This window comes from Boleophthalmus pectinirostris, unplaced genomic scaffold (assembly GCF_026225935.1).
Source record: "Boleophthalmus pectinirostris isolate CB_2022bp ecotype Guang Dong unplaced genomic scaffold, ASM2622593v1 HiC_scaffold_4, whole genome shotgun sequence".
NCBI lineage: Eukaryota > Metazoa > Chordata > Actinopteri > Gobiiformes > Gobiidae > Boleophthalmus > Boleophthalmus pectinirostris.
Window position 1 is genome coordinate 37,033,655 of NW_026571353.1, and position 19,237 is coordinate 37,052,891.

At 36.1% G+C, this 19,237-nt stretch overlaps 1 protein-coding gene across 1 annotated transcript in view; it reads left to right on the forward strand.

The window, feature by feature from the left end:
• Positions 1-19,237, forward strand: part of LOC110162507 (guanine nucleotide-binding protein G(q) subunit alpha) — a 49,983-nt gene that overhangs the window by 2,323 nt on the left and 28,423 nt on the right. The gene's annotated exons all lie outside the window — the stretch shown is intronic.

The following is a 19,237-nucleotide window of genomic DNA, read 5'->3' on the forward strand; positions in this document are numbered from 1 at the left end:
ACTAGTGGCACCAGTCTGGCTTTAAAGCAAAATATTAGATCTTTTGAATTGTGAAAAGTTTTATGCATTGCTTTGAGTCTGACGATACGATACATATGATATCCATGTCACAATTCAATATATCACGATATATCCCAATACTAAAACAATGGATGATATATTGCAATTTATCAAGTTTCAGTAATATAGTCAACTACACCTTCACGAGAAACAAATTGTATGAAATATAACTTATTACTTTTTTTAATTCATGAGAACAGTGAAGGCAGCTAATGAAAAAAATCTATTCAGATGCATTTTGAATCGGTTTGAGAATTGTGCAATGAAGAATCGCTTTTTTTCTTACACCCTGAAAGCCGAAACCAACAAATAATCTACAGACAGGACATGGAATAACACTAGAATACAGGGTACTAGATTTTTATATTGACTAAGAACTGTTCAGTCCCATTTGACAGTTTGGACAGGTGAATTTTAGGCATTGTCCTCATATAAACTTTACTTATTTCACTTTACAATGCAGGTCATTTATTACTTAGACTTGATCCGTGTTCAGCAGGGTTGGGCAACGCTGATAAATCTCACTATTTGTTTTGCATTGTGAGGCTGACTCCATTGTAACAGCATTTATGCGATCCATCACAAATGTTCAAAAAAAAAGAAGAGAAATATGACTTTGTAGTTGTTACTTTTATTTGAAGAATTCTAAGTATTCTAATTTTGCACATTTCCTGAATACCTCTGAGGAACTTGACATTCTAGAGGGGTTTTACAAGAGGGAGTGTTAGGAATTGAGAAATGCGCTCTATTTTTGGGTTCAATATCTTTAACTTTCTCTTATCTTTTTATCATACGTTAACATTTGAGTTATAGAAAGTCGTATAACATTTAATGGCTTACTCCAGAAACTACTAATACTTAGGGCTGGGTATTATGAAGTTGCCGATACGATACATATCCCTATATAGTGAGCTTTCGATTCGATATGATATATTTCAAATCGATTTGATACAGTTCAGTAAAAAATAAAGATTAAATCAAAGCTGTCATACTAAAAGTCTTTGTTAAACCACTTCTTGTGCAAACTTCATATGGAACACAAAAAATTTAATCATCAAAACTAGGGCTGGGTGTCATTAAGAAGTTGCCGATACGATACATACCTCAATACACAGGCCACGATACGATACATATCTCGATACAGTGCACTTTCGGTTCGATATATGTGTATAATATCTGTCAAATCAATTCGATATGGTTCAGTTTTAAAAAATCACAGCTGTGATACTAAAAGTCTTTGTTAAACCACTTCTTGTGCAAAATTCATATGAAACACAAACATTTTAATCATCAAAACAGTGAAAATATTGCATAATGTATTGCATAAACAAGTTTCTTTCCTCTAAACAAGCAACAAAACTGTAGCTGTAACTAAATAATTGATATCAATACTGTAACATCACATTAAACGATACGATATATTGGTATTTCAATATTTTTGCACACCACTACTACTACTACTACTACTACTACAATATAAATGAACAGGAAGAGGGTCCAATTCGACTCCCTTGCCTATTACTACTACTACTACTACTGTTTTATAGGGATGTAACAATAACCGAAATATCGTGATATCGTATCGTCAAAGTTCTCACAATAATATCGTGGACTGTCACAATATATCGAATTACAAATCTCTTTGCTTTAATTAAGAGTTATGGTGCAGAAATTGCTAAAAAAGACAGAGGGAACTACATAGACCATGATCCTTTGCTCCATTTCAGTGCAGACTACAAGAAGAAATAACAGTTCTAAGCACTTTTAAGTCTTAGTTCTTTGGATTAAGTCTTGTCAAGGCATTTTAAGACGAAAAAGTCGCATATTAAGTTTTGTTAACCTCCATAAAATATCGCAATAAATATCATACCGTGAGATGTATATCGTGAAAATATCGTACTGAGAGATTTGGATATTGTTGCATCCTTAATCGTGAGACTCCCCACCATATCGTGAGCTTTCCCACGATATCGCAATAAATATCGTTACACCGCTACTGTTTTATGGTTTATTTACAGTGTAGTTCATGCAAGGATTTCCTGTGATAATCCTGCTTTGGGTTTATTGTGCGATGGTGTTTTAAAAATAGTGTTTAGTGTAACGTCTTTGAGCAATTTTCACTTCAACACTGAATCCAGCCTTAACCCTTTCATCGATACGTTATTCATACTAATAATAGACTTGCAGATTATAGGTTGTTATTTGGCATGCCTGGAATGTTCCGCAGTATGGCATTAAACATGTGTGAGTGGAGAGCACAGATTGTCCATGCGCCGAAAAACCACAACATTTGAATAATTGCCGCTGTATCATGAGGAAACAAATGATTATAGCCGGGATGTAAAACAGCGCTTGTGGTTTAGTGCCCTACACTCACCGGTACAGATGTAACAATATCCAAATGTCACAGTACGATATTATCACGATATGCATCTCATGGTATGATATTTATTGCGATATTTTGAAGAGGCTGATATAATTGTAGATAGGACACCTTATTTTGCTTTTAAAACAAGTCAATCTTTATTTATATAGCACCTTTCACAGATAAAAAAATCTCAAAGTGCTTTACAGAACAAAAACAACATAGACAAGAACAAGACAAGAAGAATTACAGACACAGTCAACTAAAAGTCTGTCTAAATAGCAGTGTATTGAGCTGCTTTTTGAAAGAGTCTAGAGAGTCTGCCTCACGTAGGGCTAGGGGCGGGGCATTCCATAATTTGGGAGCCACAGCCTGAAAGCACACGTCACCCCGAGTTTTAAATCGGGTCTTTGGGACCATCAAGAGGCCCTGACCAGAGGACCGGAGGGTGTGGCCTGAGGAGTAGGGCCGCAGTAAGTCCCTGATGTACTGGGGTGCCTGTCCATTTAAAGCTCTGTAAGTTAAAAGCAAAATTTTAAAATCAACACGGAGCTTAACAGGAAGCCAGAGCAGTGAAGATAAAACAGATGTAATGTGAGTTCGCCTGTTTGCTCCTGTTAAAAACCTTGCAGCCGCATTTTGTACATTGTAAGCATTAAAACAAGTAAAAAGAGAATTACAATAATCTAAACGAGGTGAAATAAAAGAGTGAACAATCATTTCAAGTTCAGCATTTGATAAAATTGGTCTGAGTTTACTGATGTTCTGAAGCTGATAAAAACAGCTTTTAACCACTTGTCTGCAGTGCCCCTCATTTTAGTGTGAATTATTTGCATCATAATCTCAAGAATTCAAGTAAAAAACATATTTCTTCATGTTGTCTGTGCTGAAATGAATCATGGGATATGTAGTTCCCAATGTTTATAAGCTGTTGCTACCATAAAACCATGAATTTAAGCAAAGGAACTTGTGATTCGATATATTCTGACATGATACTGATATTATTGTGAGACTTTTAATGATACAATATCACGATATTTCGGTTATCGTTACATCCCTACTCACCAGTCACAGCAAAGATCATTTAAAGCTGCACTTTGTCATTTTTCTGTTGGAGGGCCAGCCAACTGCTCCATGTCCTGTCTCCACGGAGATGTTACTTAGCATGCCTGCATTGTTCCGGAGTGTGGTATTAGAGTTATGCATCGCCTCGAGTCAAACAGATGACGCCACCAGGCCAAATTATAGATCAGATCTGTGGAGTGGTGACCCCACCCATAGTAAGAATGTGTTTGTAAATGTTAAACACAAGCTAGATAAGTAATAAAAAAAGAATAAAAAGGGCACGGTATCTTAGTGGCTAACACACCTGCTTCACAACAAGTAGTTTCCGGGTTCGATTCGTTGGGCTTTTCTGTGTGGAGTTTACATGTTCAACCCAAAACACACACAACAGGTCAAATGTTCCAACTAAGACCACCCAGTATATATATCACAATATCTCAAGTTTCATGATACGATACTTATTGCGATATCGTGGGAAAGCTGACGATACGGTGGGAAGGCTCACAGTTAGGGATGTAACAATATCCAGATCTCTCGATATGATATTTTCACAATATACATCTCACGGTATGATATTTATTGCGATATTTTGTGGAGGCAAACTGTTAAAATGTGACTTTTTCCTCTTAAACTGCCTCGACAAGACTTAATCCAAACAACTAAGACTTAAAATTGCTTAGAACTGTTATTTCTTCTTGTAGTCTGCACTGAAATGGAGCAAAGGATCATGGTCTATGTAGTTCCCTCTTTCTTTTTTTTTTTTTTTTTTTAGCTGTTGCTGCACCATAACTCTTCAATTTAAACAAAGACTTGTAATTGGATATATTGTGATGGTCCATGATATTATTGTGAAAACTTTCGCGATACAATATCACGATATTTCGATTATTGTTAATATCCCTATCCAGCAGCACTGGTTGAAGTTTGGGTCAAATGCAGAGGATCAGTTTCCTTCAACATTTTTTTTCATTACATATATTGTATGAATTACACACGCAAGTTACGATATATCTCAACACATGTATTCATACATACAAACAAACTATACACTAGCTTTATGGTACTTTCACTTTTGAGGAAGGAGTGAACAGACAATAGCTGTTCAAAAGGTTCACGAACAACCTTGAATGTACCATCAAGTAGGGATGTAACAATAATGGGAATATTGTGATATCGTATCGTCAAAAGTCTCACAATAATATCGTGGGCATCACAATATATCGAATTTACAAGTGTTTTTGCATAGTTTCATTCTTATGGTGCAGCAATAGCTAAAAGTAACAGATAGAACTACATAGACCATGATCCTTTGCTCTGCTTCAGTCCAATTTATGCAAAGAAATGACTCTGATAAGCTCTTTTAAATCTTAACTCTTTGGTTTACGACAGAACCGAGGGCTTTTCAAGGCAATTGACAAGTTTGTTAACCTCAACAAAATATTGCAATAAATATCATACCTTGAGATGTATATAGTGAAAATATCGTACCGAGAAATTTGGATATCGTGACCTAACTGTTGGGATGTAGCTAATATAATGTGGTGTTGTCCATCATACTTAATATCCTTTTTTAGAAAGTCAGAATGAATGTCGTCACTGTTCAGTTCAAATGTCTAGTAGACACAGTAAACTTCTGCGAGCTATTGAGGATTATATTGATATTACATACTGAAAAAATGTGTACCGCTTCGGGAAGATCGGTAAAAATGACATAAACAAACCCCAACATTTAGTCTCACTATTTTATTATGACACAGAATGCTGATTTTCTAACTCAATACATCACTAGGGCTGGGTGTCGTTAAGAAGTTGCCGATACGATACATATCTCGATACCTAGGCCACGATACGATACATATCTCAATACAGTGCACTTTCAATTCGATACGATAAATATTTCAAATCTATCTGATACGGTTCAGTAAAAAATAAAGGCTAAATCATGTCTGTGACACTAAAAGTCTTTGTTAAACCACTTTTTTTGTTGTAAAGTTCATATGAAACACAAATATTTTAATCATCAAAACGGTGAAAATGTCAAATGTGTCGCATAAACGAATTTCCTTCCTCTAAATAAACAACAAAACTATAGCTGTAACAAAATAATTTAGTAAAATATACCAAAAAATACTCTTGGTGATATATCGATACAGCAGCCCACGATATCAAAACTGTATCATCACATTAAAAGATACGATATATTGATATTTTGATATTTTTGGTCATCTGTATACATCACCTTAACCTTAAAGCCGTGCTATGGAACATTTCAGCCACAGCATTAACATCTCCATGGAGACAAGCAGATAGATTCTCTAGAGAAGTTACACAGTGCACCTTTAAATATCAATTAGTATTTCACCAAAATTGAGCGTCTCTGATTCATTTTCCACAAAGAAATAAAACCTGCGGCCTTGGCTAACGCTGTGGGTATTAGAAGCTACTTTAGCATTAGCGTAGCGCGGCTGAGAGCTTTTTTTTTGTGTGATATTGTGGCTAAATGGCTTTTGGTGGTCTAGTATTACTGAAAACAACAGTGTTCTCATTTCCGCCGCTAATTCCAATCCAGCGCTCTGCCTCTTAAAAGCCACAGTGGGTGTAGCTGTTAGCCCGTTAGCATCCACCCTGTGTGCGCTAGGCTGCTAAACAGGGCTACCAGATTATCAGCGAGCGCCCGGCCCTAAGAAAACATTTTATTAACATATTTCATAATGTATTTTACAAAATAAATAACAGATTACTGCTATCGTAAGCGAGATAAAAGTTCTGTATCAGCCAGGCCTGTCAGGATAACAACTTCTGAAGTACAATGTAAGATAGTGCTACAGAAATGTGAATGATGATGTTGAAAATTAACTTTTTCTTAGTGAACCATATTCTAAGACATGTGACCAGCTTTGAAACACTTTACAGATACTAGAACTCACTACGAATGTGTCCAGTGTTGGGGAGTAACAGATTACATGTACCGGCATTAAGTAATCAGAGTACAAATTATGAGTAACTGTATTCAGTTACAGTTACTGTTTCAGTGAGTGGTAATTGGATTACAGTTACTTTGTTGAAATAAATGGATTACAGGGCGGTATTTTCCTGTTTTCACATTTTGGGCTAAACCGGGACTAAAACCAGGACTAGGGATTTCTCTATTTTATTTTTTTTTATTTAAATTTTATTTATTTTTTTAATATGGTTAAGTAAAGACTGGGATTGTTATTATCTTTAAGCAGACAAAACATTTTATGTTATGATTTTTTAGTCTTTGTTATGTTACAGCAAACATTTACCTTTTCATGGAGACTTGGGCTCAGCAGCCAATTTGAAGAGAACAAACAAGAATTTTCAGGATGTGGTTGGTAAATTCATGTAGTTTTAAAAAGCAAGACAATATCAAGTAATCCAAAGTATTCAGATTACATTACTCACTTTAAGTAATTTAATGGATTACGTTACAGACTACATTCTGGTGTATGTAATCTGTAATCTGTAGGGGAATACATTTTAAAAGTCACCTTCCCAACACTGAATGTGTCATAGATGTTCATTATTTTACCAACTCCAGCTCAAATGTTAACACATGACTGGATTTCAGATGATTTTACAGACCAATCTAGGGTGAGCAGACGTCCCTATTTACCCGGTGTGGTATAGGCACCATAACTCTTAATTTAAGAAAAGAGACTTGTAATACGATATATTGTGATGGTCCACGATATTATTATGAGAACTTTGATGATATGATATCACAATATTTTGGTTATTGATACATTCCTAGTAAAGAGAGGCATAAATTGTCATCTGTTTAAGTAAAATACAGAAAAGCTGCTTACAAACGACCAAAACACAAAGACAATGTGACTGTACTGACTCACATGTTCGTCATGAATGGGCCGAGTGCAGTTTTCTTTATTTACGTGCTCGTTTCACAGTTTAATTATTACCAACCACCACATACTGGGAGTGTCTCAGTTTTTGATTTTGAAAATTTGGTCACCCGAGGCCAGACCTGGGCATGGTGCAGCTTTGGTTGACTCTGACCAGCCAGTTTAAGCTCATTTGGAATTACAAAATAAACATATTTTATAATTTTTCCTCATGCATGGACTAAAGATGCATTGCTTTTTTTTTTTTTTTTATTACATTTTCTTTAAGTCAACCTCACTTTTTCATTGCTTAGTCATAACATAAACTCTTACTGGTCTTACCAGCTCATCAAAACAATGATATTTACTGCTTTTTATAAAGAAATACGTTTAATATTATGCAGAATTTGATTAAGCATTTTGGCCCGGCCCTCCACAATATTTTCTGTTTCTCATGTGGCCCCAGGGAAAAGGAACTGCCCACCCCCACCCAAGGCCAATGATATTTAATAAAGACGGGACCAACTAAAATTGATATTGTTAAAATGCAGTTCGTTGGTCTAGTAGCAAAAATAAATGATCAGGTTTAACATTTGTGAATTTACAGTTTTTCCTGTTATTAATGGGAAAAACTCTCTTGCCCCCCCATCTGAGAGTGTGATGAAAACCCGCAATAGGTTTAAAACTATAAATAAATAAAACAAAGAATTTCTTATGACTGGAAAAAATGTATGAGATCAGTAAAAAGTAAAGTCTAAAGGAGTGGTTATGTATATCCAAATAGCTTAATAAACAAAACAAATACTAAATACTAAAAAGAAAATCATATATTGAATTATAAATTGATTTAATAAAGTGCATTTAATAACAACTTAATGCCTTCAGTGTGGGAAAATGGGTCAGGGGGTTTGTCAGGTGTTCGTATGTCTAGGCCTGTCACGATAACTCATTCAGAAGTACTATATATCGTTACAGAGATATACTGCGATAAATGGCAATACTGAAACTACTTCATGCCGCTGACACAATAGAAATAAAGCAGGATAATCCCAGTAAACCATTTTTCAATAGACAGTATTTAAAGGCTTGAGCTGTGGCAAATAAATAGCGGAATGAAGCGAAAGAACCACAGAATTTACTCCACAGCTCAAAAAGTACAACTAATTACAACTAAAATGACAAAGAGAATACACACGATAAACATTAAGCCAAAAATATATTGTTCCAGCTCATATATTGAAGAAAAAGTTGAGTATAGTTATTATTGTGACGCTCATAGCAACATGGCTATTGTAGAAAAAAATCAACATGACTAGAAACTTGACTCTTCATGACTGTGTTTTTGTAAGAACGCCTCTAGAACACCGTAGGAAATGAGCAAAAACAAAAAAGTTCTTAGACTGTGCAGGTGACCGAGGCTTAAGTGTTCAGTGTACAGTATTTCCACAGTGAATATCTCGATCAAGAATGGTTTTTGACATGATTTTATGCCTCTGACATGACGACCCAAAGCCTGATAGTTTCTGTAAACCCTTTTCTAAATGAACTTTATCTCAAAACATGAGCTGTGTAAGATGAGGGTTTAGATATAAAAGTTTGGTGTTGTGGTTTATTTTTAGAAATAACTCTGTGATTCAACATTTATTCACGATTATTCACACCAGCACCAAACAATAGTCAGATGATTATTTTTCTTCCTTTTTTGTGATCTAACCTGTTAAAGTGTGTGAGCTGGTTTATCAAATTCAACTTTCTGAGCAATAAAGTAAAGCTGAGGTGGCATAAACTGTCATCTTAACTTTGGAGCTCAACAGTGACTGGTTCTGGAAGTAAATTTTCCAGTCAATTTTACCTCAGACTTTTAGAAAAATGTAAAATATTAAGACAGTTTGAAGACTAACCAGCTACGTGTTTACTAATATTCATAACGCAGTTGTTTTAAGTCCAAAAAGCACATTTAAAACACAAGATTCAGCCAAATGTTTTAATAATTTACTGGTTTATAAAGATTTAGAAACAGATTTTAAACAACATTATAGGTCTTGTGGTCATTAATCTGAGCAAGCTTGCAAACTTTTAATGTTTTTTTTTATTATTTTTAGTTGTTTTGGAAAGTCTAATATAAAAATAAATGAGAAATTTACTTCCGGGGGTGTGTGGACACTGTTGAGCTCCATAAACACTTGTAGTCTATTGCTGAACCAGTTGAATTAAAAATACTTAAATTTGCTTCTAATATTGTCATTAATGATACGTTTTTTTTGTTTTTATTTTTAGATTTTACGAGAATATTGTGACCTGAATAATCCTGATTCTTGAGTAAGATAAGCTTGACATTAAGGCTGGGTATCATTAAGAAGTTGCCGATACGATACATACCTCGATACAGTGAGCTTTCGATTCTGTACGATATATTTCAAATCGATTTGATACGGTTCGATTAAAAAAGGGCTAAATTATGGCTGTGATACTAAAAGTCTTTGTTAAACCACTTCTGGTGCAAAGTGAACATTTTAATCATCAAAACAGTGAAAATGTCAGATGTGTCCCATAAATGAGTTTCCTTCCTCTGAACAAGCAACAAAACTGTAGCTGTAACAAAATAACTCTTGGCGATATATCGATACCGTATCATCACATTAAACGATACGATATATTGACATCCACCACACTAGATCCACCACAGACGGTTTGTCTTCACAGAATTGTTATTGCTTTGCCTGGAATGTTTCACAGTGTGGCATTAAACCTGTAAATCTCCCTGACCTGAACACGAGCAGGTGAGAGTGCGGGAGCCTGCGATCCGATTGGCCGCGCTGGTCCAGACCTGCGAGGAGGGGGCGGAGTCTGAGGCGCGAGGGCCAAAGTCTGCGGTTTATGGGAGCAGAACACACAGAGTCCCTCCCGCTCCACACGGCCAATGATTACACACAAATACTAGAGTCTTTACTGTAGAGATATACGTACGGTGTTATTGATACTTCGCCTCTGGTGCAATCGAAATGTCCTTGGGGTGTGATGCTAACTGTAGGCACTGCTTTGTGTGAAGCTCGACAAAGAGACAGACATAGGGCCTGTTTACATGAGAACGCTTGCGAGTAAAAACAACAAAATATTTGATCGGAAGTGCCTTTCGTTTAGACGGTGACGGCTTTTTTGGGGCTTAAAAATGTAAAAATCTGAAACCATCCTCCAGAGTGGAAAAGTTGAACACGCTCCGCCGTAGTGTTTCCGTCTACACTGCCCAAGACGCAAAACTCTGTTCAGATCTGCTCACGTCGCGTACACGTTTACGTCACCTACATCACCACTAAGTGTCACCACCGAGCTGCCTGGCATGCAAACACAATCGAATTTTTCACACTTTTGCGTCACCGTATGCACGCAGACTTCCTCTCGAAAACGCTAATCTAAAAACAGAATAAAAAGTGAAGACGCGACGCCACTTTTGCGTCTGATATCAGCAGCGGTGAAACGCCATCTTTACCGATCTGAGTGTCGGGACAGGCCTAGTCCACGTTTAGTCCACGTTTAGTCCACGTTTAGTCCACGTTTAGTCCACGTTTAGTCCACGTTTAGTCCACGTTTAGTCCACGTTTAGTCCTGGTTCAGTCAGACTTCGTCATCTTCACTCGCTGATTGTTATTTGACAATCAGTGACAGTTATTTCGTTGAGCGTCTCTTAAAGTGCTGCAATAGTTGTGTAATGTTTTATATTTTAAACACAGTAATATTGTAATGTAATGAATGACTTTGAAATGACAGTAACAAGTCATAAATCACACATTAGTTTTGCAGTAACTTGCCCAACAGTGTCAGACATTTTGAAAGTTAAAACGTTTTTGACGGTGTTTGCCAATGTGTGCATTGTCACCACGGTAACTGTTGAACATTCCGCCACAGACGTACACACACACACACAATACTTCCAGCGCGATGTCATGTCATGTCATGTCGAAGTATTACTAACATAACATTTGTTAGTTGTTTGGACGTCTTTGTCGACCAAAGTTTGTATGAGTAATCATTTCATTTAGAGTTTAAGAAAGCAGAATGTACGACGTGAGAAAGCTGATGAAGATTTTTACGCATAAATACAGTTTCCTGATACATTTCTTCTTAAAAATAGTTGTTTTTGCTTGCACCAGTCTTAGTTTGGATCGTTTTTGCCACACTCCCTTTTTGTCGACTAATTAGTTAACAGGGCATATCAGATTTTTTTTTTTTTTTTTTTGTCGGCTGCAGCCCTAAATATTTGTGAGTCATCTTTGGTACAATTTCTGGAGCTGCTCGTTTAATTAAAATTGCAATTATGAAATCATGAAGGCCGTGTTCATTTAGGAAAAACAATGTCCTCAGCAAAATGTCTAAAATGTTCTTTTTTATGAGGGAAAAGCTGCAAACCCTGTAGTTCAGACTTCCACAAACATGTTCTGAAATGCATGGGATTCTTGGATTATTTTAGCCGCTCATATTTCAGTCGTCTGTCATTAATGCTCCAGGATTAAACTTTAAAATACGTAGATTATTTATTATTCTGTTCCTCGTACAGCACAATATTGATCTGAACTGGCCTGATGATAGATGGCTTCCTCTTCTTAGTGGCATTACACCACAGTGAAAACATTAAACCGTCCACTAACTCCCAAAGATCCAACGAACCAACTGCAGGACTTTATCTTTCTCTCCAAATATTTGTAAAGGCCCATAATACGCTATTTTCTGATCTGTTATAATGCCGTTTCCTCATCAAAAACAGACCTGGAGCTGTGTTTTGTTTCATTCGCACGTTTAATGCAGAAACCCTGCATATTTGGACTTAGAGTTCCTCTTCTCAAACAGAAAACACAATACAAGAAGTGCCCCACTGTGTTTTTAAACTACATACACCTGAATGTAAATGTGTTAACTGAAAAACTGAAAAAGTTGAAAACAGGGTTCCCACGGTCATGGAAATCCTGGAAAAATCATGGAATTTTAGAATCTCTTTAAGTATCTTTTACACAACTCCAGCATTTTGTTAAGTTATCATTAGGCTATTATGATTATTTCTGAATGTTCTGTATTTTTCGGACTATAAGTTGCTCTGGAGTATAAGTTGCACCAGCCAAAAAATGCGTAATGAAGAAGAAGAAAAAACATATATAAGTTGCACTTTTTGGGGGAAATTTATTTTATAAAATCAGAGACCAGGAACTGACATTTCCTGTTGAAAGTCAAGTTCTAGTAAAAACAATAGAAGAGAGAACAATAGATTGTTAACGTCACATATGAACAGTTCTTCAGATAAACTATAACATAAACAACAGAACAGAACAAGTTTAACAAACTCTCCATCTCACTCCAAATCACTAAATCCATTCAATTCTTCATCCTCGGTGTCACTTCTGAGTAACTCCTCGACCTCCGGAGGTAAACAGAGCGCCGCTTCCTCTTCTGTGTCACTGTCGTCAGACTCAGCATCAGTTTAGTTAGAATTATTTGGGTCTTTCTGGAATCCCGACAGGATGGTTTCGGTGTCACTGAAGTCCAGGCTTTGTCCATCCAACCAGTGACTTCAGGAAATTTGCATGGTTCACTGTCCTGATGTCACAAGTTTCTCACTCTCTCCAAACTTTCTTTCTGCTGCTCGATTACCGTTTTCGGCTGAATATTTCACGACTTGCAGCAGGACAGAGGCTCTTTCTGCAGGAGACATGCGCAGTAGAGCCAAGTGACAGTGGTACAGGAGGAACAGGAGCAGCAGATACTGACACACAAGACTAGAACCTCTCACACATTCAGTGTGAAAATTTTAATATATAAAAGGCACAAGAGTCACAGGAAACAACCAAACCATGAAAAATATGCAACTTATAGTCTTAAACAAAAGGCACATACTGTATTTTTCAAAGAGACAACAACAAATGCACTGACAGGATTTTGAACGTTAAAAATCTATAATCCCAAACCATAATTTGAGTGGAAAGGGTTAACATTTCATATTTAGCCCTGAAAGTCTGATTAATTCTACACATGTACGTGCCGTAAAGTCATGGAAAATTCACTTTAGGTCATGGAAAAGTTTAGAAATTTTGTCAGTGAAAAGGGGAACCATGTGGAAAAGTACTGGGTCCTGACATCACAAGGTGCAACAGAGCGTTTTGAGCTTTGAAGATGGAGATAGACATAACGCAGGATGACTCAAACATGTGTGAATGAAACCAAACACAACTCGTGGGATGTTTTTGATGAGGTAACAACATTATAACATGGTCAAAAATCTCACAAGGGGCAATTTCGTGTAAAATAGGATGATTTAATAAAATAATTACCAGACTAATAAAATCTTTAGCAGATATCACAGTCTTCCACGTGCATATTTTTTTGTTGTATTCCTCGTGTTTCTCTCAACTGTTTCATTCAGTTGTTCCTCGGCACAAGCAGAGGCCTATATGTGTGTGTGTTAGTGAGGCCGCAGAACCAGACGAACCAGATGTTCTTCTGTGTAACTGTGACTGACATTTTACTACAGCGGAACATCTCAGCCGTGGCATACAGCTGTGAGGAATGTGCGTTCACTTTGTGTTTACGACGGGGCCACAGGACAAAACAAGTTAAGCACTTTTGCGAGTGTGTGTACTGATTACAAGTTTAGATTTTCTTCTAAAGGTGCACTGTGTACATTTTTGGTTGCTTGTTTTTATGGAGATGTCATTACTCTGCCTGGTTGTTCCACAGTGTGACATTAAACAGCTTTACTTTACATTTAGGGATGTAACGATATCCAAGTCTCACGATACGATATTGTCTCAGTATGAATCTCACGGTACGATATTTATTGCGATATCGTGGGAAAGCTCACGATTAGGGATGTAGCAATATCCAAATCTCACAGTACGATATTTTCACGATATACATCTCACAGTACGATATTTATTGCGATATTTTGTGGAGCTAACAAAATTTTATATGTTACTTTTTCTCTTAAAATGCCTTGACAAGACTTAATCCAAAGACTTAAAAGTGCTTAGTACTGTTATTTCTTCTTGTAGTCTGCGCAGAAATGGAGCAAAGGATCATGGTCTGTGTAGTTCCCTCTGTGTTTTTTTTAGCTGTCACTGCACCATAACTCTTAATTTAAGCAATGAGACTTGTAATTCGATATATTGTGATGGATCCACGATATTATTGTGAGAACTTTGACGATACGATATCACGGTATTTCGGTTATTGTTACATCCCTGCTTACATTTATTCAATTACAGGTGGTTTTAAAGCTCAAAAACACCTAGAAAAATAGACGTTCTGACTGTGAGCGGGGTCACCTCTCCACAGATCTGACCTGTAACTTGTTCTGGTTTGGTCTCCGTGAAGATAGAAAGGTTTAATGCCATACTGCGAAACATTCCAGATAAAGCAATCTTCAAAACATCTCCATGGAGAAAAGTGTTTGATGGGAACATATCAATATAAATTAGTAGGAATAATTGTGATTAGTCGACTATTAAAATAACTGTAATTGTATGTTTATTATTATTGTCATTATTATTATTATTTTTATTTATTTATTTATTTTTTCTTCATTCAGGGACTATATACATTAGCAAAAGCGTAAAATGCCAGCAGCAACAACAGAAGACAGACTTTACATTATATACGTTAAGGTTTGTAAAGCTGTAAACGTTAGAAGGCCTCGTAAAAGCAGATTACGGGGTGAAACGTAACTGCAGTCTGTAAAAACACAAACACACAAACCTGTGCAACAACAAGACGACAACATCTCATACAAGAACCTGTAAGAATCACATTTCAGAACATGTTTGTACAGATCTAAACTACAGGTTGGCAGTTTCATGTGTAACAAAACTGAAGATTTTGTTGTTTGTGGAGGAAAATATGTACTTCAAATATGGTACTTTGGAATCATGCGGATGACGACTTCCGGTGTAGTTCCCAACACTGGACATGTGATAAAACCGTGGATTCAGCAGCAGCGTCTTCACAACCTGCCAAAGCTTTTCACAATGGACGAGACTCTAATCACTTCTTCGACGTCACTCACAGGCAGCCGGTCGTAACTGTTGATCTGCTGAACATAACGGAACACTGCAATGACATTACGCTGCTTGATTATGGAACAAATCATTATCACGATTATTTTGGTCAATATAGGAATCACGATTATTCAAACAATAATTTTTTTTAATTACTCATTGCATTTATTCAGCATTTCTCTCTTTAAAAAAAAACAAAAAACACTTTGTTATTGATAATTTATGCAAAACTTTCAAATAAAGTGAAAATAAATATAGGCTACAAATATCAACCTTAGAGCAGTTTTGCGATGTGTAAAACATAAATAAAATATAAATAAAATATTCTTTAGTGTCTATTAGAGATGTACCGATATCCAAGTCTCACGGTACAATATTATCACGATATGCTTCTCACGGTACGATAATTATTGTGATATTTTGGAGGGATTAACAGAATTGTACATACACTATTTTTTTCTTTTTTAAATACCTTGAACAGTCTTCAGTGTGAATCATTACTGTCATCTTCCAAAGAAATAAGATTTAAAGTGCTTAATAACAGTTCCCTGTCCCTCTTTTTTAATACCTTTAAGTGAAAAACCTTGCAATTTGATATATTATGATGGACCACGATATTATTATGACAATTCTGACGATACGATATTTCGGTTATTGTTACATCCCTAGTGTATATATGTATAAAAGTATCCAAAATAAACTTTATATCCAGCTGTTCCAAAATAAACTTTGTTAAGCTCGTTTCAACTCGATTATATGAGTTTGGAAATCATTTGACACACAAATCGAAATCGCAATAAAAATTCAATTAATTGAGCAGCCTAGACAGTTAGACAATTTATAATACACAAATCAATAGGCAATTTATAAAAGGAAAAAAAGAAAAGAATACAATGGCATCTAGTAGGGATGTGACGATAACCGAAATATCTTGATATTGTATCGTCAAAAGTCTTACAATAATATCGTGGGGTGTCACAATATATCAAATCACAAGAACTACATATCCCATGATTATGAAGAAATGTTTTTTACTTAAATTCTTGTGACAGAAATAATTCACACCAAAATCTTGTCAGGGGATTTTAAAAAGCAAAAAAGTGTCCTATCTACAATATATCAGCCTCTAAATAATATTGCAATAAATATTGTACCATGAGATGTATATCATGATAATATCGTACATGTTTCCAAATGTCTTCCGGTTTTGTGACATAAACGTGAATCAAGCCCATTGCGTCCATTCAAATTACGATTTTGATATATTTGGGATTAATCTTGCTGCCCTGTAGAAGATTAAAGTCAGTATATTTGACCTTTTATTTGGTTAAAATGTAAAAAAAAAATTCAACGTACAATAGAAAATATCTGTACTGGGGAAAGTCACATTTAGCTCAAGTACATGGAAAAAATCTCTAGGCTCTAAACTCAACAAATGTGCGGTAAAAGTCCGCCTCCGTGTTTTCAGTGACTGGTCGACTCTGTACATACGAGCGTTTCACCGCAGCGTGAGTATTCACCACCGAAATGTTGGTTCCAGTCAGGAAATCGTCTCCTCTCCATTGGATTTAATCAGATTTTCAGCCAAAGCCCATTAGCTCTGATAACAGTGGAGGAGAGAGTGCTTCCACAGATGAGATGTGCCCACCACTTTAGCTCCATAACACACAGGCCCAAACTAGAACACGCGGGGTTACACTACGAGCAGCCTTTTGTAGGGATGTGACAATAACTGAAATATCGTGATATCGTATCGTCAGAACCCTCATAATAATATGGACCATCACAATATATCGAATTGCAAGGTTTTTCACTTAAAGGTATCAATAAAAGAGGGAACTGCACAGGCCATGATCCGTTACTTATTTTACTACACAATAACTGTTATTAAGCACCTTTAAATCTTATTTCTTTGGAATATGGCAGTAATGATTCACACTGAAGACTTCAAGGTATTTATTAGGGATGGGCATTTGATTAAATTTTCTTAATCGATCATCGAGAGAATTAACGATCGATTATCAATTAATCATTAACATTTTTATATTAAAATGGTCATCATTATTATTACTATCTGCACTACTAATCTGCATAAATAAATTCAACTTTACGACATATAAACCGTAACGACTCTAGAGCCACATCAGCCCGTTTGACATTATAATGTGTTTAATTCAGTTTTGTGCAAGTCTCACAGAAACAAAATCTTAAAACCTCATGGCTAATTTGCATAAACTAAGCGAAGAAAAAAAAAAAAAAAGTTCTTGTGCGCTGATGCAACATGACTCAGTGGAATACAGGTTAGTGTGACTATTTTTGCGTTTGTCAAAACCAGGACACCGTACGGGGGAGGGAGGTCGGGACTCGTCATCGACATTGCGCGACTCTCACCTGGCAAAACTTTTACGTGTGTTCTGTGTCCTATGAACTTTTCCCCACCGGACACCGAATCATATGTGCTGCTTTGTACACTGTGCACATGGCCTCACACTTGTTCCAACTGCAACGGAAAGTGTGGAATTTCTTGTACAAGTCATCGTTAAATACACATTTGCGCTTCGGCACGTTGCAGACTGACCGACTGTTAGTGTCTCGCTCCTTCTGATGCAGAGACACATGTACACACCCGTTTGGTCGCCCTACGCTACGCACAGCAACCTACATTAAAATGAACGTAATCGATGAAATTCTTAATGATCAATTATCGTTTAATCGACTAATCATGCCCATCCCTAGTATTTAAAAAGGACAAAATAGTGTATGTACAATTTTGTTAATCCCTCCAAGATATCACAGTAATTATCCGTGAGATTTGGATATCGTTACATCCCTAATATACACAAAAGTAGATTTTATTTATATATTTTTTAATGTTTTATACATCGCAAAACGTTCTCACAATAATATATCGAATTACAAGTCTCTTTACTTAAATTAAGAGTAATGGTGCAGCAAAAAGACAGGGGGGACTACATAGACCATGATCCTTTGCTCCATTTCAGTGCAGACTACAAGAAGAAATAACAGTTCTAACACTTTTAAGTCTTTAGATTAAGTCTTGTCAAGGCATTTTAAGAGGAAAAAGTATCATATTTACAGTTTTAGCTGCTAGACTCCACAAAATATCGCAGTAAATTTCATACAGTGAGATGTATATTGTCAAAATATCATACTGAGAGATTTGGATATTGTCACATCCCTAATTGTGAGCTTTCCCACGATATCGCAATAAATATCATATCGTGAGGTTCATACCGTTACGATATCGTATCGTGAGACTTTGATATCGTTACACTCTTAGCGTTTTGGTTTGTTTGAGGCAAGTTTTGTACTAAGACAAAGAATGGAATCTTAAATTGGTAGAACAGAGCTGTTGTTGAAAAAATTTAGATTGGAAATTGTCAGAAAAATGTGGCTTTTGTTGTTTTGCGATTTCTGTTTTTTTTTAAAGTTAAGTTTGAGCTGTTCAAACTCATTCCTCACTTTCTTAACACATTCCAGCGACTGAATTCTTCACAGAAAAGAAGAATTCATACTCAGGCCACACGATTTTGGAAAAGAAATGGAAATGTGATTTTATTTGAGAGACTATAGCAATTATGGTAGGATTTTGTTTAATAAGTAGGTAGGTTTGTGTTTAATAGCGCTCTTGGGCAAGTTACTTCAAACCTGTAATGTGTTATTTTTATGACTTATTACTGTCATTTCAAAAGTAATTTGTTACATTATAATATTACTGTACTTAAAATTGGAGGCGTTACACAACTATTACAGCACTATAAGTTACTCTCAACAAAATAACTCTGTGCCAGACTTTTGCGCCGTTTATGGGTTGAACCAGGACTGAA